Source organism: Triticum aestivum, chromosome 1D, assembly GCF_018294505.1.
Source record: "Triticum aestivum cultivar Chinese Spring chromosome 1D, IWGSC CS RefSeq v2.1, whole genome shotgun sequence".
NCBI classification, from domain to species: Eukaryota; Viridiplantae; Streptophyta; class Magnoliopsida; order Poales; family Poaceae; genus Triticum; species Triticum aestivum.
In genome coordinates, this window is record NC_057796.1 from 231,174,320 (window position 1) to 231,197,428 (window position 23,109).

A 23,109-nucleotide genomic window follows, 5' to 3' on the forward strand; every position below is an offset into this window, starting at 1 on the left:
CTTTACGTTCTGGCCGATAGATGTGCTTGGGCAGAAGAGGGGAGGAAGTACGCCGGCGCGGAAACCGACTCTACCGATGAAGACACCGCCGCCCCGACGAAGAAGGGTCGGCATCGCAACAGGAAGCGCAAGGGCAAGACCGTGCTTGCCGTCGAGGTATCCGACGACACCGGCGCCGCCAAGAAGGCCAAGGCAGACGACCCCGGCAAGGAGATTGCCGGGTGCACCGCTTGCCGGGCCTTGGCGGCTGCCGACAAGCCAGGGGGCTCCGACAAGCACTACTGCAAGATCCACCGCACCAAAGGCCATGACCTCCAGAACTGCCGACAAGTCGAGCTGCTTGCTGAAAAGCAAAAAAGCCAAGTATGAGAGGCGGGACAAGGAGAAGGGCCAAGATGGCGCTGAAGGATCCAGCAAGAAGCGTGGCGGCCAAGGAGGTCGTCGCGGCAAGGATAACCAGTAAGAGAGGCCCGCTCGGGGCCGTGACAAGAAGCAGGAAGACGATGATCATGACGAGGACGACGAGTCCGGCGAGCATGAGTTCCAGAAGGCTACGGAGGCCATGTGCGTCGATGGTGGCGCCTCGCTGCATACTTCTCACCGCCAGCTTCAAACAGTGGGCGCGTGAGATCACAGCAGCGGAGCCCTCGTTCGACACTCAGAAGCCACTGAAGTGGTCCAGCACGCCCCTCATCTTTGACGCCGAGAACCACCCTGACCCCACAACTGCGGTCGGGTGTTTGCCGTTGTTGGTCTCACCAACGATACGCAACCTCAAGGTGAACAAGATGCTGGTTGACGGCGGGGCCGATCTGAACTTGATCTCACCCGTTGTGATCAAAAGGCTGCAAATTCCTGATGGAGACCTCGAGGAAACGGGCACGTTTCAAGGGGTCAACCCGGGAAGGAGCCAGCCAAAGGGGAAGGTCACAGTGCATGTGACTTTTGGAGGCGAGTTGAACTACAGGACAGAGAGGATTGTCTTTGATGTAGCCGAGATCCCCTTGCCTTACAACGGGATCCTCGGCCGCCCGGCTCTAACCAAGTTCATGGCAGCGTCGCGCTACGCCTACAACATGCTGAAGATGCCTGGGACAATGACCATCATCACCATCCCCTCCGACAAGAAGGACGCGCTGATCTGCGCTGACCAACTCTACCGTGAAGCAGTTCCAGCAGCTGCCGCCAAGGCACTTGCTCCTGCAGCTGAAGCCCCAGGAGGGAAGAAGAAGACCGGCAAGACCTCTCGCACCCACTCCGGCAAGCGCACCTCTTCGGAGTGTTGTGCTACCGTCGAGGACGTGCCAGAGAGCTCCACCGGCAAGAGCAAGAAATCCAGAGCTGCACCACCAGAGACCAAGAGGGTGTCCGTCAAGGAGGATGGCGCTGGAGGGGCTTTCACCATAAGCTCCACCCTCGACAGCAAATAGGAAAGCGCACTCGTCACTTTCCTGCGGGTGAATGTCGATGTGTTTGCATGGCAAGCATCCGACATCCCCGGCGTTCCCAGGGAAGTGATTGAGCACCATCTTGCTGTCTGTCCCCATGCGCGACCCGTCAAGCAGAAGGTCAGGAAGCAAGCTTTGGAACGGCGGGAATTCATCACAGAGGAGATCAGGAAGTTGGAGGCGGCGGGCTTGGTGAGAGGAGTGCTCCATCCGACGTGGCTGGCTAATCCGGTGGTGGTGCGCAAGGCGAACGAGAAGTGGAGGCTGTGTATTGATTACACAGATATCAATAAGGCTTGTCCTATGCACCCCTTCCCGTTCCCGCGCATTGACCAGATTGTTGACTCCACGGCCGGGTGCGATATGTTATCATTCCTCGACGCCTACTCGGGCTACCACCAGATCTTCATGACAAAGGAAGACGAAGAGAAGACAGCATTCATCACCCCATGTGGTACGTATTGCTTTTTACGGATGCCTTTCAGGTTGAAGAGTGCTGGCTCGACATTCGCAAGGGCGGTCCAAATTGGTTTTGAGCCCCAGCTACATAGAAATATGGAAGCTTATATGGATGACATAATGGTCAAAACTAAGGACAAGGCAACCCTTGTACAAGACTTAGAAGAGACGTTTGCCAACCTACGCAAGATCAACCTCAAGTTGAACCCTGAGAAGTGTGTCTTCGGCGTTTCGTCCGGCAAACTTCTCGGGTTCTTTGTGTCGCAGCGTGGGATCGAGGCAAACCCGGACAAGATCAAGGCTATTGAGCAGATTAAGGCACCCAAGCGGATCAAGGATGTGCGTCGGCTCACTGGCTGCGTTGCCGCCATGAGCAGATTCATCTCCAAGTCCGCTGAGCGTGCCCTTCCCTTTTTCAAAATATTGAAGAAGGCGGGCCCAATGGAGTGGACCCCAGAGGCCGAGGCAACGTTGCAGGATCTGAAGAAATACCTTTCCTCTACACCAATACTGATTGCGCCTAAACCACAAGAGTCGTTGCTGCTGTATCTGGCGGCAACGAATCAAGTGGTCAGTGCCGCGCTAGTGGCGCAGAGGGAGGTCGATGAAGAGGCAGTGGCAACGACGGGACTGACGGATGGCAAGCCAGAGATTCCCCTGGCAGGGCCCGATGCCAGCAAGGCAAGGCCTCCGGCAGAGTCTGACGCCATCAGGACAGGGCCCATGCAATCAAAAGAGGCGGTGCAGAAGAAGAAGATGATGCAGCTACAACAAAAATCCCCTTATAGCAACACATGTTTACCAACGATACGATAAAATGTGTTGTTGGCTGTGATCCCACCTCCCACCCCCAGGAGAGCTAACTTCCTCCAACCCACCTCCACCTTATTTGCACTTTCTCCGTGCAAATATCACGCAGCGAAGCAGAGTTGTAAAAAAAAAGTTAGATCTTATCTCCCTGCCGGCGCTCTCCGCCGATTCCTCTCTCACCGGCGCGGCTCCCCCTAATCTCTCTCCTCGATCTTCCACCTTGGAGACGTCCTCCACGCGCCTCCATACGCCCCCGCATCCATGGGTCACCAGCTCGGCTCGGTGCCTCAGCTGGTGTGACGGCCCGGCGTCTACGCACGCGCGGGAGCCAACTTGGGCTCGACGGAGCTGCTCCGCCTCGGCTACCTCGACTTGGACGCCGAAAGTTCAGTAAGGCACTCCTCCCTTCTCCTCTTATCCTTCCCGCTACTGCCCACCTACATGACCACCGCACCTCACGCGCGAGCCCGAGGGCGCAAGGCACACCGCCTCCGTGCCCCTTCCCCGCGTCTTAGCGCTGTTCGACGCCACCGCCCAACCCTCCGCTGCGGAAGGTGGTTGATGCCTTCCCCCCAAGCGACGCCTTGGCGTCCCTCTCCCGACCACGGCGGGATTCTTTATTGCGCCTCCAGCATCTCTGTGAGTTGTGCATTCCTCTCCTAGTTAAAATTTGGGCACATCTTCTCTGGTCATTGATATGGGAGCAGTGTGTGCTCCTCTTCTGGTTGAACAGAACCCCTGAATCTTGACCCCCTGTTCATGTTAGGTCTTTAAGGACCTAATTGTGCTTGACCGTGTGGTTTGATGTTGTGAATCACAAGATAATAATAATTTTCTGTGTGCCTGCACCAAATCCTTTAATTTTTTTTGCTTTTAACAGTGTTTGTATGTCAACCCCTCTATAGGAATACAGCAAGCGACACCATATGGGAGTTTGGGTACTACATTTATGATCAGTTCCTCTGAATAAGCACTAAGCAATTCACACGATATTTATCCAAAATGAGGAACTGTTTTTGCCAACTGACAACCATCACAATTCAGTACTTTAGTTTTGGGTGAAAAACTAAATGACTTGATTCTTATACGATTAGAAGAATTATCTTTCTTTTTAGTGTGCATTTTGAATTAAATTAACAGTATGCATTTAACTTTTAGCAGTGAATGTGCAAGTCAGCTTTAATGCTAATCACAAACTGAAAGGCTCACATCTATAAGAAATGACATCGCCCATGGGCTTTAGCATACTCAGTATGTCAATAGGAGCAAGATCATGCCATACTCGTCCGCTTGTGAGTTGTGAATAGAAGGACTAATAAATATTCTCAATTGTCAGATGCATAAAAAAGGTGATAGTAGTTTCCCTGTGTTATTATAGTTGGATTGCGTTTATATTATTATGTCATCGAAGTTAACTATGGGTTCTGTCATATTCAGGGGTTCTGTTCAAAGAAGTATGCAGCTTGTCTGAATTATTCTCGCGGGAGTTGTGCAGAATCCAGGACAATTCCTTCTTCCCATAACCACTTTGGTGTCCTGTTATTGAACCAAGTATACATCACTCAGGTACATCCACTGCCCATTTATCTTTTATGCCTACATATACTGATAGTGTTCGTATATAATTCTTATGTAACTCCCAGCTGGCTTAGTAACTAGAAACCCCCGACAAGACCCTCTTTCTGATATCTCTAATTTAGATCCATGCTCAAGAAGTAATACAGGTAGAGCTACTCTTGACTCCCCTCTATATATATACATGTATTGCAGGATTGTTACTACTGTTCGTATTTAAATTTTGTTATGTTAACAAAAAATGTTCAAACTATGTGTATGGGATGTCCAGCAGGGCGAACGATGTGTATGACTGATGTATATCTCTAGACACCCCTTTGAGTTTCAGTACAAAACATGCTGATGTACTCAAGTGGTATGGGACTTATTTTGGAAGTGGTTTATGGAAGAAAATAATTTGTATGCGGATATGCTATGTTCATTATACAGAGATTATGCTTCTATTTTGTTATGCAACCGGTACACGTACATTGTTATAGATAATTCCATTGAGAATGCATGAATGTCAATTTGAGAATGGCGCCAAAACAACCTGTATACTGTATATTGTTATTAGTGGGATTTATCCCTGATTCTTATATTAGGCCTACTCAGCACTCGTTGTACATCAAGTTGTGTGTCTACAATAATTAAAGGTAAAGCCATTTGCTATCACCTCTTCACCGACCATGTTTTGATTGTATTCTCATCGCATTTTTTATTTTCAGCGATGTAGAAATGGTAAATATTGGATAGCATCTTCAAATTTTTGGAAATACTCCCTCCGTTCACTATTATAAGAACTTTTTTCTGAATCAGATGTATGTAGATGTGTTTTAGTGTGTCTGTTGACTCGTTTCAATCCGTATGTACACCATATTGAAATATCCAAAACGTCTTATTATAGTGAACGGAGGAAGTATATAAGCAAAATCCATGTCCCTGTTGGCTGAGAAAAAAATGTGATTGTTACACTGGTAAGTACTGACCTAGAATATAAATTTGAGGCTGTTAACTTGGGAAATGGTCAGTAATGTGTGTTGATGTACACTAGAAAAATATGATCAAATGTCAGAAGTATTTTTCATGCAGCTAGATCAGTTATCTCATGGCCTTCAACCATTTTATTTTGCTTCCTTTTTCAAATTTATTGCTCTGTTAACCTGCTTTATTTATTCTTTGTTTAATGATACATTACTCATGTCAGCTTTTTTGTTGTTGTAGATCGCCCAGATAAATGGATGGTGCATGACTAAGTTGACTGCAAGGTGGAGAGTGTGGCCACTACCAGATAGTTTTACATTATGTTACAGAATGTCACTTTCATGGTCAATGTATGGAAATCATGTATACATTCTTTGGATTGTGTTCCATGTAATGCAACCGAGTGGATTTAATAAATGAGATCTTTCTCTTTACTGGATTTGCTGCTCATGTGCACTTTCAATGTTGATTTAGTAATATTGTTGGTAATGCATAAAATACTACTCCATATAAGGGCCGAACTAATCTGCCATGTCCACTTCAAAATCAGTTTGTGTAGGTTGTACCAACGCATGTGAAGTGTTGTTAGGCTGCAACTATATAAGTTGCTACCTTGCAACACTTTTTCACATCGATTACCAACGCAATTATATACGTTGTTGTAGACCCTTGCAACGCCACCAACGGCAACACATAATAATCCGTTGGTGTAGACATTGCAACGGTTATATGGACATTCACCAACGCATCGATGCGTTGCTAAAGGGGGGTTCGTGTTGTAGTCTGGTTTACTTTTTCAGCTCCCTCAAGCAGGGGGCTAGGTCAAGGTACTCTGGCGTGCAGAAATTGCTCTTCGGCCTCCTTATGGCCTCAAGGAAGCTGCGCCACTACTTCTAAGCACACGAAATCACCATCATCACCCGTCTCCCGTTACAACGGATACTGCACAACCCAGACGCGACCGGAAGGATTGTGGAGTGGGCCTTGGAGCTTTCAAGCTTTGGTCTGAAGTTTGAAAGTACTTCGACAATCCAGAGCAGAGTCTTAGCGGAGTTCATTGCAGAATGGACCTCAACGCCTGACGAGGAAATCCAGGAGACCACTCTCCCCGGCAAAGAAGCAAGTCACAACTGGATCATGTACTCTGACGGGGCTTTCTCGCTGCAAGGCGCCGGTGCTGGTGTGCTGCTCGTCGCACCCACCGGAGAGCACCTCAAGTATGTAATCTAGATGCACTTTTCCAGGGAGATGTCCACCAACAACACTGCTGAGTACGAGGGGTAGCTTGCCGGTCTCAGGATCGCGGCAGACCTTGGGGTCAAGAAGCTCATCATCAAAGGTGATTCGCAGCTTGTCGTCAGACAAGTCAACAAAGATTATCAGAGCCCGTTGATGGAGGCCTACGTAGATGAGGTGAGGAAGATGGAGGAGCGCTTTGACGGTATACAAGCGGAGCATGTTCCCCGAGCGGAGAACGACATTGCCGATTACCTGTCAAAGCGCGCTGCATTCAAGCTACCTGTGGAACCAGGTAGTTTTTTTGCTTCGGTTAACTCAACCATCCGTCGAAACATCAACGGAGCAGAACAAACAGAGGAAATCAGGCCCTGGCAAGTACTTCCCCGCTGAGCCCCCGGGGGCCGCCGGCAAGGATGTTGCCGCGGATTCTGAGCCTGCCGAGGAGCGACTGATTCCGGCAGGCCGTCAAGCCCTGACCTTAGAGACGGCCGCTCCCATGGCAGAAGAAATGCCTTTGGTCCTTGCCGTCGAGCCCCAGGCTCCGGCATGGGCACAACATACTGTCCGATTCCTCCAAACAGGGGAGCTTCCTGAGGAGCAGGAAGAAGCAGAGAAAGTAGCCCGTCGGTCTGCTATGTATCAGTTTGTCGATGACGTCCTGTACAGAAAGAGACCGAACAGTGTGAAATTGAAGTGCATTCCCCGGGAGGAAGGACTGGAGCTGTTGGCAGAGATCACGGAGGCATATGTGGCTCCCACATAGGGTCGAGGGCCCTTGTCGGCAAGGCGTTCCGGCAGGGTTTCTTCTGGCCCCCTGCCCTCCAGGATGCAACGGCACTAGTAACCAAGTGTGAAGCGTGTCAGTTCCATTCGAAGAAGCTTCATCAACCAGCTCAAGCCCTTCAAACAATTCCTCTCTCCTGGCCATTCTCGGTCTGGGGGCTCGACATCCTGGGCCCTTTCCCCCGCGATGTCGGGGGCTTTGAGTACTTGTACGTTGCAATCGACAAGTTCACAAAGTGGCCGGAGGTGGAGGCAGTGAGGAAGGTGACAGCACAGTCAGCCGTCAAGTTCTTCAAGGGGCTAGTGTGCCGTTTTGGTGTGCCAAATAGAGTCATCACCGACAACGGCACACAGTTCACAAGCCACACCTTCATGCAATACATCCAAGACCTCGGCAGTAGGGTCTGTTTCGCTTCCGTGGCACACACACGGAGCAACGGCCAGGCGGATAGGGCAAATGCAGAAGTGTTGCGAGGCCTGAGGACAAAGACTTTTGACAGGCTGCACAAGAGTGGAAGGCACTGGATTGATGAGTTGCCGGCGGTTCTTTGGTCAATCAGAACGACGCCAAATCGAGCCACCGGCCAGACACCCTTTGCCATGTAGTTCTCCCCACGGAACTCACATACGAGTCACCTCGAGTGCTCTCTTATGACGAGCTTGAGCAAGAGCAATTGCGGCAAGATGACGCAACGCTCCTTGAGGAAGATTGTCTTCGGGCGGCTGTGAGAGCAGCACGCTACCAGCAAGCCTTGCGCCTCTACCATAGCCGCAAGGTTCATGCCCGGAGCTTTGAGGAAGGCGACCTTGTTCTTCGGTGCGTTCAGTCGGACAAGAATTCCAACAAGTTGACGCCGAAGTGGGAAGGCCCTTATCGGGTAATACGAGTCACCAGGCCCGGCGCAGTCCGCCTGGAGACCGAAGATGCTGTCCCAGTGAGCAACTCCTGGAACATCGAACATCTTCGCAAGTTTTACCCATAAGGCACGGTTGTCGGGCCTCCCGGCAAGCCACCTTTTGTACAAGCTTTGCTGGCAAGGCATGTAACCTTCTGTACAAAGCCAGGCGCAGACCCTGAGCATAAATAAACGAAGCGCTGGCGCCCTAAGTTTTTGTTGGAAATATGCCCTAGAGGCAATAATAAATGGTTATTATTATATTTCTTTGTTCATGATAATTGTCTATTATTCATGCTATAATTGTATTGTTCGGAAATCGTAATACATGTGTGAATACATAGACCACAACGTGTCCCTAGTAAGCCTCTAGTTGACTAGCTCGTTGATCAACTGATAGTCATGGTTTCCTGACTATGGACATTGGATCTCATTGATAACGGGATCACATCATTAGGAGAATGATGTGATGGACAAGACCCAATCCTAAGCATAGCATAAAAGATCGTGTAGTTTCGTTTGCTAGAGCTTTTCCAATGTCAAGTATCTTTTCCTTAGACCATGAGATCGTGCAACTCCCGGATACCGTAGGAGTGCTTTGGGTGTGCCAAACGTCACAACGTAACTGGGTGACTATAAAGGTGCACTACGGGTATCTCCGAAAGTGTCTGTTGGGTTGGCACGGATCGAGACTGGGATTTGTCACTCCGTGTGACGGAGAGGTATCTCTGGGCCCACTCGGTAATGCATCATCATAATGAGCTCAATGTGACTAAGGCGTTAGTCAAGGGATCATGCATTGCGGTACGAGTAAAGAGACTTGCCGGTAACGAGATTGAACAAGGTATTGGGATACCGACGATCGAATCTCGGGCAAGTAACATACCGTTTGACAAAGGGAATTGCATACGGATTGATTGAATCCTCGACACCGTGGTTCATCCGATGAGATCATCGTGGAACATGTGGGAGCCAACATGGGTATCCAGATCCCGCTGTTGGTTATTGACCGGAGAGGCGTCTCGGTCATGTCTGCATGTCTCCCGAACCCGTAGGGTCTACACACTTAAGGTCCGGTGACGCTAGGGTTGTAGAGATATATGTATGCGGAAAACCGAAAGTTGTTCGGAGTCCCAGATGAGATGCCGGACGTCACGAGAGGTTCCGGAATGGTCCGGAGGTGAAGAATTATATATAGGAAGTCAAGTTTCGGCCACCGGGAAAGTTTCGGGGGTTACCGGTATTGTACCGGGACCACCGGAAGGGTCCCGGGGGTCCACCGGGTGGGGCCACCTATCCCGGAGGGCCCCATGGGCTGAAAGTGGAAGGGAACCAGCCCTTAGTGGGCTGGGGCGCCCCCCCTTGGGCCTCCCCCATGCGCCTAGGGTTGGGAACCCTAGGGGGGGAGCTTCCCCCTTGCCTTGGGGGGCAAGGCACCCCCTTTTCCCCACTTGGCCGCCGCCCCCCTTGGAGATCTGATCTCCCAAGGGCTGGCGCCCCCCCCAGGGGTCCTATAAATAGTGGGGGGAGGGAGGGCAGCAACCTACAGCCTTGGGCGCCTCCCTCCTCCCCTGCAACACCTCTCTCTCTCTCTCTCGCAGAAGCTTGGCGAAGCCCTGCCGGAGACCCGCTACATCCACCACCACGCCGTCGTGCTGCTGGATCTCCATCAACCTCTCCTTCCCCCTTGCTGGATCAAGAAGGAGGAGACATCGCTGCATCGTACGTGTGTTGAACGCGGAGGTGCCGTCCGTTCGGCACTCGGTCATCGGTGATTTGGATCACGGCGAGTACGACTCCGTCATCCACGTTCATTGGAACGCTTCCGCTCGCGATCTACAAGGGTATGTAGATGCACTCCTTTCCCCTCGTTGCTAGTAGACTCCATAGATGCATCTTGGTGAGCGTAGGAAAATTTTAAATTATGCTACGATTCCCAACAGTGGCATCATGAGCCAGGTCTATGCATAGTTACTATGCACGAGTAGAACACAAAGCAGTTGTGGGCGTTGAGTTTGCCAATTCTTCTTGCCGCTACTAGTCTTTTCTTGTTTCGGCGGCATTGTAGGATGAAGCGGCCCGGACCGACCTTACACGTACACTTACGTGAGACAGGTTCCACCGACTGACATGCACAAGTTGCATAAGGTGGCTAGCGGGTGTCTGTCTCTCCTACTTTAGTCGGAACGGATTCGATGAAAAGGGTCCTTATGAAGGGTAAATAGAAATTGGCAAATCACGTTGTGGTCATACGTAGGTAAGAAACGTTCTTGCTAGAAACCTACAAACCACGTAAAAACTTGCAACAACAATTAGAGGACGTCTAACTTATTTTTGCAGCAAGTGCTATGTGATGTGATATGGCCAGAAGATGTGATGAATGATATATGTGATGTATGAGATTAATCATATTCTTGTAATAGGAATCACGACTTGCATGTCGATGAGTATGACAACCGGCAGGAGCCATAGGAGTTGTCTTTATTATTTTGCATGACCTGCGTGTCATTGAATAACGCCATGTAAATTACTTTACTTTGTTGCTAAACGCATTAGCCATAGAAGTAATCGTTGGAGTGACGACTTCATGAAGACACAATGATGGAGATCATGGTGTCATGCCGGTGACGAAGATGATCATGGTGCCCCGAACATGGAGATCAAAGGAGCATGATGATATTGGCCATATCATGTCACTATTTGATTGCATGTGATGTTTATCATGTTTTTGCATCTTATTTGCTTAGAACGACGGTAGTAAGTAAGATGATCCCTTATAATAATTTCAAGAAAGTGTTCACCCTAACTGTGCACCGTTGCGAAGGTTCGTTGTTTCGAAGCACCACGTGATGATCGGGTGTGATAGATTCTAACGTTCGAATACAACGGGTGTTGACGAGCCTAGCATGTACAGACATGGCCTCGGAACACACGCAATACACTTAGGTTGACTTGACGAGCCTAGCATGTACAGACATGGCCTCGGAACACGGAGGACCGAAAGGTCGAGCATGAGTCGTATAGAAGATACGATCAACATGGAGATGTTCACCGATCTTGACTAGTCCGTCTCACGTGATGATCGGACACGGCCTAGTTAAACTCGGATCATGTTTCACTTAGATGACTAGAGGGATGTCTATCTGAGTGGGAGTTCATAATCAGATGAACTTCATTATCATGAACATAGTCAAAAAGGTATTTGCAAATTATGTATAGCTTGCGCTTTAGTTCTACTGGTTAAGATATGTTCCTAGAGAAAATTTAGTTGAAAGTTGGTAGTAGCAATTATGCGGACTGGGTCCGTAAACTGAGGATTGTCCTCATTGCTGCACAGAAGGCTTATGTCCTTAATGCACCGCTCGGTGTGCTGAACCTCAGCGTCGTCTGTAGATGTTACGAAACATCTGACATACACGTTTTGATGACTACGTGATAGTTCAGTGCGGTTTAGAATTGTGGCACCAAAGACGTTTTTGAAACGTCGCAGAACATGTGAGATGTTCCGAAGACTGAAATTGGGATTTCAGACTAGTGCCCACGTCAAGAGGTATGAGACCTCTGACAAGTTTCTTAAGCCTGCAAACTAAGGGAGAAAAGCTCAATCGTTGAGCGTGTGCTCAGATTGTCTGAGTGCCACAATCGCTTGAATCGAGTGGGAGTTAATCTCCCAGATGAGATAGTGATAGTTCTCCATAGTCACTGCCACCAAGCTAGTAGAGCTTCGTGATGAACTATAACATATCAAGGATAATTATGATGATCCTTGAGCTATTCGCGATGTTTGACACCGCGAGAGTAGAAATCAAGAAGGAGCATCAATTGTTGATGGTTAGTAAAACCACTAGTTTAAGAAGGGCAAGGGCAAAAAGGGATACTTCATGAAACAGCAAGTCGTTTGCTGCTCTAGTGAAGAATCCCAAGGTTGAACCCAAACCCGAGACTAAGTGCTTCTGTAATGAGAGGAACGGTCACTGAAGCAGTACTACCCTAGATACTTGGTAGATGAGAAGGCAGGCAAGGTCGACAGAAGTATATTAGATATATGTTATATGAATGTGTACTTTACTAGTACTCCTAGCAGCACCAGGGTATTAGATACCGGTTCGGTTGCTAAGTGTTAGTAACTCGAAATAAAAGCTGCGGAATAAATGGAGACTAGCTAAAGGTGAGATGACGATATGTGTTGGAAGTGTTTCCAAGGTTGATGTGATCAAGCATCGCATGCTCCCTCTACCATCGAGATTTGGTGTTTGCGTTGAACATGATTGGATTATGTTTACCGCAAAACGGTTATTCATTTAAGGAGAATAATGGTTACTCTGTTTATTTGAATAATACCTTCAATGGTCTTGCACCTAAAATGAATCTCGATTGTAGTGATACACATGTTCATGCCAAAAAGATATAAGATAGTAATGATAGTACGACATACTTGTGGCACTGCCACTTGAGTCATATTGGTGTAGAACGCATGAAGAAGCTCCATGTAGGTGGATCTTTGGACTCACTCATTTTTGAAAAGATGAGACATGCGAACCATGTCTATTGGTATATATGCATGAAGAAACTCCATACAGATGGATCGTTTGGACTCACTTGATTATGAATCACTTGAGACATGCAAATCATACCACATGGGCAAAATAACTGAAAGTCCTCGTTTTCAGTGAGATGGAACAAGAGAGCAACTTATTGGAAGTAATACATTTTGATGTACGCAGTCCAATGAGTGCTGAGGCATGCAGTGGATATCGTTATGTTCTTACTTCACAGATGATTTGAGTAGATGCTGAGTGTATTTACTTGATGAAACACTAGTCTGAATTATTGAAAGGTTCAAGTAATTTCAGAGTGAAGTTGAAGATCATTGTGAACAAGAGGATAAAATGTCTGTGATATGATCATAGAGATGAGTATCTGAGATACGAGTTTGGCACACAATTGAGACATTGTGGAAAGTGTTTCACAATTAATACCGCCTGGAACACCATAGTGTGATGGTGTGTCCGAACATCATAACTGCACCCTATTGGATATGGTGCATACCATGATGTTTCTTATCAAATTACCACTATCGTTTATGGGTTAGGCATTAGAGACAACCGCATTCACTTTAAAAGGGGCACCACGCAATTCCGTTGAGACGACACCTTTTATAGAAACCTAAGTTGTCGTTTCTTAAAAGTTTGGGGCTGCGATGCTTATGTGAAAAAGTTTCAGGCTGATAAGCTCGAACCCAAAGCGGATAAGTGCATCTTCATAGAATACCCAAAAACAGTTGGGTATACCTCCTATTTCAGATCTGGAAGCAAAGGTAATTGCTTCTAGAAACGAGTCCTTTCTCGAGGAAAAGTTTCTCTCGAAAGAATTGAGTGGGAGGATGGTGGAGACTTGATAAGGTTATTGAACCGTCGCTTCAACTAGTGTGTAGCAGGGCACATGAAGTTGTTCCTGTGGCACCTACACCAATTGAAGTGGAAGCTTATGATAGTGATCATGAAACTTTGGATCAAGTCACTACCAAACCTCGTAGGACGACGAGGATGCGCACTACTTCAGAGTAATGCGTGATCCTGTCTTGGAAGTCATGTTGCTAGACAACAATGAACCTACGAGCTATGGAGAAGCGATGGTGGGCCCATATTCCGACGAATGGCTCGAGGCCATGAAATCCGAGATAGAATCCATGTATCAGAACAAAGCATGGACTTTGGTGAACTTGCCCGATGATCGGCAAGCCATTGAGATAAATGGATCTTTAAGAAGAAGACGGACATGGACGGTAATGTTACCATCTATGAAGCTCGACTTGTGGCAAAGAGTATTTTCACAAGTTCAAGGAGTTGACTACGATGAGTTTTTCTCATCCGTAGCGATGCTTAGGTCCGTCGGAATCATGTTAGCATTAGCTACATTTATGAAATCTGGCAGATGGATGTCAAAACAAGTTTCCTTACCAGTTTTCGTAAGGAAAGGTTGTATGTGATACAATCAGAAAGGTTTTGTCGATCCTAAGGATGCTAAAAGGTATGCTAGCTCCAGCGATCCTTCCATGGATCAGAGCAAGCATCTCGGAGTCAGAATATAGGCTTTGATGGGGTGATCAAAGTTTTTGGGTTTATACAAAGTTTGTTAGAAACTTGTATTTACAATAAAGTGAGTGGGAGCGCTGCAACATTTCTGATAAGTATATGTGAATGACATATTGTTGATCCGAAATGATGTAAAATTTCTGGAAAGCATAAAGGGTTGTTTGAAAGGAGTTTTTCAAAGGAAGACCTGGATAAAGCTACTTACATATTGGGCATCAAGATCCATAGAGATAGATCAAGACGCCTAATGATACTTTCAAAAGACAGCACACCTTGACATGATTTTGAAAGAGTTCAAAATAGACCAGCAAAGAAGGAGTTCTTGGCTGTGTTACAAGGTGTGAGTATTGAGTGAGACTCAAGACCTGACCACAGCAGAAGATAGAGAAAGGACGAAGGTCGTCCCCTATGCTTTAGACGTAGGCTCTATAGTATGCTATGCTGTGTACCGCACATGTAGTGTGCCTTGCCATGAGTTGGTCAAGAGGGTACAATGGTGATCCGGGAAAGGATCTCATGACAGCGGTCGAACTTATCCTTAGTACCTAGTGGATTAAGGAATTTTCTCGATTATGGAGGTGGAAAGGAGTTCGTCGTAAAGGGTTACGTCGATGCGAACTTTGACACTAATCCGGATGACTCTGAGTAGTAAACCGGATTCGTATAGTAGAGCAATTATTTGAAATGGCTCCAAATAGCGCGTGGTAGCATCCACAAGATGACATAGATATTCGTAAAGCACACGGTTCTGAAAGGTTCAGACCCGTTGACTAATAACCTCTCTCACAAGCATAACATGACCAAACCAGAACACATTGAGTGATAATCACATACTGATGTGAACTAGATTGATGACTCTAGTAAACTCTTTAGATGTTGGTCACATGGTGATGTGACCAGTGAGTGTTAATCACATGGTGATGTGAACTAGATTATTGACTCTAGTGCAAGTGGGAGACTGTTGGAAATATGCCCTAGAGGCAATAATAAATGGTTATTATTATATTTCTTTGTTCATGATAATTGTCTATTATTCATGCTATAATTGTATTGTTCGGAAATCGTAATACATGTGTGAATACATAGACCACAACGTGTCCCTAGTAAGCCTCTAGTTGACTAGCTCGTTGATCAACTGATAGTCATGGTTTCCTGACTATGGACATTGGATCTCATTGATAACGGGATCACATCATTAGGAGAATGATGTGATGGACAAGACCCAATCCTAAGCATAGCATAAAAGATCGTGTAGTTTCGTTTGCTAGAGCTTTTCCAATGTCAAGTATCTTTTCCTTAGACCATGAGATCGTGCAACTCCCGGATACCGTAGGAGTGCTTTGGGTGTGCCAAACGTCACAACGTAACTGGGTGACTATAAAGGTGCACTACGGGTATCTCCGAAAGTGTCTGTTGGGTTGGCACGGATCGAGACTGGGATTTGTCACTCCGTGTGACGGAGAGGTATCTCTGGGCCCACTCGGTAATGCATCATCATAATGAGCTCAATGTGACTAAGGTGTTAGTCACGGGATCATGCATTGCGGTACGAGTAAAGAGACTTGCCGGTAACGAGATTGAACAAGGTATTGGGATACCGACGATCGAATCTCGGGCAAGTAACATACCGTTTGACAAAGGGAATTGCATACGGATTGATTGAATCCTCGACACTGTGGTTCATCCGATGAGATCATCGTGGAACATGTGGGAGCCAACATGGGTATCCAGATCCCGCTGTTGGTTATTGACCGGAGAGGCGTCTCGGTCATGTCTGCATGTCTCCCGAACCCGTAGGGTCTACACACGTAAGGTCCGGTGACGCTAGGGTTGTAGAGATATATGTATGCGGAAACCCAAAAGTTGTTCGGAGTCCCGGATGAGATCCCGGACGTCACGAGAGGTTCCGGAATGGTCCAGAGGTGAAGAATTATATATAGGAAGTCAAGTTTCGGCCACCGGGAAAGTTTCGGGGGTTACCGGTATTGTACCGGGACCACCGGAAGGGTCCCGGGGGTCCACCGGGTGGGGCCACCTATCCCGGTGGGCCCCATGGGCTGAAAGTGGAAGGGAACCAGCCCTTAGTGGGCTGGGGCGCCCCCCCTTGGGCCTCCCCCATGCGCCTAGGGTTGGGAACCCTAGGGGGGGAGCTTCCCCCTTGCCTTGGGGGGCAAGGCACCCCCTTTTCCCCACTTGGCCGCCGCCCCCTTGGAGATCTGATCTCCCAAGGGCTGGCGCCCCCCCAGGGGTCCTATAAATAGTGGGGGGAGGGAGGGCAGAAACCTACAGCCTTGGGCGCCTCCCTCCTCCCCTGCAACACCTCTCTCTCTCTCTCTCGCAGAAGCTTGGGAAGCCCTGCCGGAGACCCGCTACATCCACCACCACGCCATCGTGCTGCTGGATCTCCATCAACCTCTCCTTCCCCCTTGCTGGATCAAGAAGGAGGAGACGTCGCTGCACCGTACGTGTGTTGAACGCGGAGGTGCCGTCCGTTCGGCACTCGGTCATCGGTGATTTGGATCACGGCGAGTACGACTCCGTCATCCACGTTCATTGGAACGCTTCCGCTCGCGATCTACAAGGGTATGTAGATGCACTCCATTCCCCTCGTTGCTAGTAGACTCCATAGATGCATCTTGGTGAGCGTAGGAAAATTTTAAATTATGCTACGATTCCCAACAGTTTTAGCATGCATGCTAGGTTAAGTCTCTCCCTCGGTTAGGGTTGATAGTGCTTAGTGGTGGCTAACCCCTAGCCTAGAGGTCGAGTATGCGTCTTTCTGTCCTCTTTGGTTCGCAGGGCACGTGGACACTTCTGCTGAGCCGCTTGGGAGAAAGAGGACGAAGCGGCACTCTGGCCCCGGCAAGCCAGGACGGCCGGGGGCTGAAGACACAAGGATCTAACCACAGCAAGCCAAAGTTGACGGGTGCAGCGGATTCAGATAAGTCCTTCATCCCCTATTGTGCATTTCCGTATGGAACTGGGGCAAATGAAACCTTGTTTTGCTCCAAGACCACCGTGCTCCCCCTTCTTCTTGTACCCAAGTCCCTGGGACAGAACCGGGTCATAGACGCGGTGGCAAGGAAATAAACGAGGAACCTAACTCTACTTCGCCCCTGCCTCCGCCAAAAGCGTGAGAATGGTCGACTGAAGTCAGGGGATGGCAAGGCCTGTTGCCGGGCGACAATGTTTATCTTAAAAATAACAAGGATTTGTTCCTTGGCATGGGCCTCGCTCACGCACAAAGAACCCGGCAAGCACCCTTTTTCATTAAAAACATCCCATACAGGTACAGTTCATACGGAATTAAAAACATGAGCAAGGGGATTACAAGTCTTATTAACAAGTGCCCACAGGCTTACAAACTAAAAAGAGATACGATGCCCGTAATCCCTTTCTTGTCCCTCTCCTCAGAAAGCGAAACAAGGTGGCGGGAGGGCAAAAAGAGCGCCTAGGCAAGGTACGAGGAGCAGAAGGCACCGAGAGAACATCTTGGTGCCGGGAAAGGAGCTGGAAGACGAGGCAGCGGGCCGGCAATACGCTACGAAGGCGTCGGTGCCCACGTACTCCGACTTGACGGCCGCCACCCGCCTTCTTCGCCTTCTCCAGCCCTCCTACGCCAGCCGCCCAACGAGACGACGGGGAGCGCCTCAATGGAGAGCTTGACAAGGAAGGCCCTCGGCAGGGCGCGTGGTCGAGGGAAGGGCGACGCGGTCAGTCGGAGTCGCAGTTGGCGTCCCGCCGCTCGACTCCCTCGTCGCCGCTGTCGCTGTCCTCCTCATCACTCCCGCTTGAGGAGGAATCTTCATCGTCGGAGGAGCTCTCTACGCAGCACTTTAGGCGAGTACCAAGATCTCCGAAGACCTTGACGGAGAGCAGGCCGCCCTCCATTAACTTGAAGTAGAGGACGAGCCCCGCCGTCAGGCTATGGATCCGAGCAAATGTCTTCCATCTGCGACGGAGGTACATAACATGAGGAGCGGGGAAGTCAACGTCGACCTGCGTGCCGCCGTTCCCGCAGCCCCTCATGCGCAATCTGAGGGTCTGGGGCGGATCGAGCTCAATTTCCCGAGCAAATGGGGTAGGGAGACGGAGACGATGACGCGGTGGCCGGCGCAGCCTGATGAAGAACTCCCGAGGCTGGTCCCCGACGTGGCCCTCCATCACGGGCGGCATCGCCGGCGGAGGCACGACCATCGCGCCGCCTCGTCCCCCTCTCCCCCGACTGCCACGGCGACCTCGGCCTCGCCCCCTCCCCTTCCTCTCGTGGCCGGCTCCGCCGCCGCGAGCTCATGGGAAGGAGGAACGCGCTGTCGAGTAGCGACCCTCGCCCCCACCGTTGAAGGGCCTGCGCCCCCTCTCGCCATGACAGGTGGAAGGAAGGAGCGGAAGTGGAAGAAGATGGATGCTGGGAGAACGTGGGATGACATCCCCCCTCCTTATAAAGGGGTGGGGTCGAGGCTCGGCTGCCCCACTCGACCAATCCAGCCATCGGAGGCGCAGGGGATCAGGACCGACCCGCTGCCCCAATCAGCGACGGCCTGGTTTCCCGCCTCCACCGCCTGCCACCTGCATGGGGGACGCGTGGCGAGCGAGCAGGATCGAGGGGACGGATGAGGCGACCGTGCCCCACCCCGTGATCATGGGGGCGCGGGCGCCTTGAAGACCGCGACCCAAGTCCACTTAGTAAATAAGCCGCGCATCTACGCCTCTCTCCTTTTCTTATGGGGAAGGCGCGGGCCGCCTCTTTACTGCGATGTGACGCATGCGTGCGGGAACCGTCCCACGCATAACCCCCACATCACGCACGACCCTCCATGTCGCGCGTTCAACGCGGGTCGTGGGGAAGCGCAGCGGATGAAACAGTTACTAGGGTAAAAATCCGCCCACCTGCCCGCGCACCGTTTTGGGCCTGGCCCAACAAAGCGTCGTGCTTATGTGTGGCCCAGACCCGGGGGCTCCTTTCGGTGTACAAAAGTAGGGGCTCTCCTTTTGACCCCTTTACTTGTGCACGGGCTGTCAGAGCCATGCGCACGGCCACACTTAGCAGGGCAGAGGAGGGAAGCCGGAGAGAAGCCGAAGCATAAGACAACCAAGGCAACGCCAAGACTAGGAACACAGGAGAGCAAAAGGGCGAGGTAGGCTCCCTCGGCAAGATCCTTGCCGAGGCAGCCTCCGCAGCCGCGGAAACCTGCCCGATGCCAGCAGAGCAAGCCATCCATGAGCCCATGGGTCCCAACACCACCAACTACATTGGAACCAATGTTCGGGAACGTAGTAATTTAAAAAAATATCCTGCACACACACACAAGATCATGGTGATGCATAGCAGCGAGAGGGGAGAGTGTCGTCTACGTACCCTCGTAGACCGTAAGCGGAAGCGTTATGACAACGCGGTTGATGTAGTCGTACGTCTTCACGATCGACCGATCCTCAGTACCGAACGTACGGCACCTCCACGTTCAGCACACGTTCAGCTCGGTGACGTCCCGCGAACTCACGATCCAGTAGAGCTTCGGGGAAGAGCTTCGTCAGCACGACGGCGTGGTGACGGTTTTGATGAAGCTACCGACGCAGGGCTTCGCCTAAGCACCGCTACGATATGACCGAGGTGGATTATGGTGAAGGGGGGCACCGCACACGCCTAAGAGAGATCAATGATCAACTTGTCTGTCCTAGGGTGCCCCCTGCCCCCGTATATAAAGAAGCAAGGGGGAGGCCGGTCGGCCCTTGCAGGGCGAGCCAGGAGGAGGAGTCCTCCTCCTAGTAGGAGTAGGACTCCCCTTTCCTACTCCTACTAGGAGGGGGAAAGGAAGGAGGAGAGGGACAAGGAAGGAGAGGGAGGAAAGGAGGAAAGGGGGGCCGACCCCCTAGTCCAATTCGGTTTGGGCTAGGGGGGCCGCGCGCCGTGCCTTATCCTGCCTCCTCTCTTCCACCACTTGGCCCATGAGGCCCAATACTTCTCCCGTATTCCCGTAACTCCCCGATACTCCAAAAAATACCCGAATCACTCGGAACCTTTCCGATGTCCGAATATAGTCATCCAATATATCGATCTTTATGTCTCAACCATTTCGAGACTCCTCGTCATGTCCCTGATCTCATTCGGGACTCCTAACTACCTTCGGTACATCAAAACACAAAAATTCATAATATCGATCGTCACAGAACTTTAAGCATGCGGACCCTACGGGTTCGAGAACTATGTAGACATGACCGAGACACATCTCCGATTAATAACCAATAGTGGAACCTGGATGCTCATATTGGTTCCTACATATTCTACGAAGATCTTTATCTGTCAAACCGCATAACAACATACGTTGTTTCCTTTGTCATCGGTATGTTACTTGCCCGAGATTCGATCGTCGATATCTCAATACCTAGTTCAATCTCGTTACCGGCAAGTCTCTTTACTCGTTCTGTAATGCATCATCCCGCAACTAACTCATTAGTCACATTGCTTGCAAGGCTTATAGTGATGTGCATTACCGAGAGGGCCCAGAGATACCTCTCCGACAATCGGAGTGACAAATCCTAATCTCGATCTATGCCAACTCAACAAGCACCATCAGAGACACCTGTAGAGCACCTTTATAATCACCCAGTTACGTTGTGACGTTTGGTAGCACATAAAGCGTTCCTCCAGTATTCGGGAGTTGCATAATCTCATAGTCATAGGAACATGTATAAGTTATGAAGAAAGCAATAGCAATATACTAAACGATCAAATGCTAAGCTAATGGAATGGGTCAAGTCAATCACATCATTCTCTAATGATGTGATCCCGTTAATCAAATGACAACTCATGTCTATGGTTAGGAAACATAACCATCTTTGATTCAACGAGCTAGTCAAGTAGAGGCATACTAGTGACACTATGTTTGTCTATGTATTCACACATGTATTACGTTTCCGGTTAATACAATTCTAGCATAAATAATAAACATTTATCATGAAATAAGGAAATAAATAATAACTTTATTATTTCCTCTAGGGCATATTTCCTTCAGTCTCCCACTTGCACTAGAGTCAATAATCTAGTTCACATCGCTATGTGATTAATACCCAAAGAGTGATCATGTTTTGCTTGTGAGAAAAGTTTAGTCTATGGGTCTGCAACATTCAGATCCGTATGTATTTCGCAAATTTCTATGTCTACAATGCTCTGCACGGAGCTACTCTAGCTAATTGCTCCCACTTTCAATATGTATCCAGATCGAGACTTAGAGTCATCTAGATCGATGTAAAAAGCTTGCATCGACGTAACTCTTTACGACGAACTCTTTTATCACCTCCATAACCGAGAAATATTTTCTTAGTCCTCTAAGGATAATTTTGACTGCTGTCAAGTGATCTACTCCTAGATCACTATTGTACTCCCTTGCCAGAATCATGCTAAGGTATACAATAGGACTGGTAAACAGCATAGCATACTTTATAGAACCTATGACTGAGGCATAGGGAATGACTTTTCATTCTCTTTCTATTTTCTGCTATGGTCGGGTTTTGAGTCTTTACTCAACTTCACACCTTGCAACACATGCAAGAACTTCTTCTTTGACTGTTCCATTTTGAACTACTTCAAAATCTTGTCAAGGTATGTACTCATTGAAAAAACTTATCAAGCTTCTTGATCTATCTCTATAGATCTTGATGCTCAATGTGTAAGCAGCTTCATCGAGGTCTTTCTTTGAAAAACTCTTTTTAAACACTCCTTTATGCTTTCCAGAAAATTCTACATTATTTCCGATCAACAATATGTCATTCACATATACTTATCAGAAATGCTGTAGTGCTCCCACTCACTTTCTTGTAAATACAGGCTTCACCGCAAGTCTGTATAAAACCATATGCTTTGATCACTTCATCAAAGTATATATTCCAACTCCGAGATGCTTGCACCAGTCCATAGATGGATCGCTGGAGCTTGCACACTTTATTAGCACCTTTAGGATCGACAAAACCTTCTGGTTGCATCATATACAACTCTTTTTTAAGGAATCCATTAAGGAATGCAGTTTTGACATCCATTTGCCAGATTTCATAAAATGCGGCAACTGCTAACATGATTCGAACAGACTTTTAAGCATCGATACGAGTGAGAAAATATCATCGTAGTCAACACCTTGAACTTGTCGAAAACATTTTGCGACAATTCGAGCTTTGTAGATAGTAACACTACTATCAGCGTCCGTCTTCCTCTTGAAGATCCATTTATTCTTAATGACTCACCGATCATCGGGCAAGTCAATCAAAGTCCATACTTTGTTCTCATACATAGATCCCATCTCAGATTTCATGGCCTCAAGCCATTTCGCGGAATCTGGGCTCATCATCGCTTCCTCATAGTTCGTAGGTTCGTCATGGTCTAGTAACATGACTTCCAGAAAGGATTACCGTACCACTCTGGTGCGGACCATACTCTGGTTGTCCTACGAGGTTCGGTAGTAACTTGATTTGAAGTTTCATGATCATCATCATTAGCTTCCTCACTAATTGGTGTAGAGATCACTAGAACCGATTTCTGTGATGAACTACTTGTCAATTCGGGAGAAGGTACAATTACCTTATCAAGTTCTACTTTCCTCCCACTCACTTCTTTGGAGAGAAACTCCTTCTCTAGAAAGGATCCATTCTTAGCAACAAAATATCTTGCCTTCGGATCTGTGATAGAAGGTGTACCCAACTGTCTCCTTTGGGTATCCTATGAAGATGCATTTCTCCGATTTGGGTTTGAGCTTATCAGGTTGAAACATTTTCACATAAGCATCACAACCCCAAACTTTAAGAAACGACAGCTTATGTTTCTTGCCAAACCATAGTTCATACGCTGCCGTC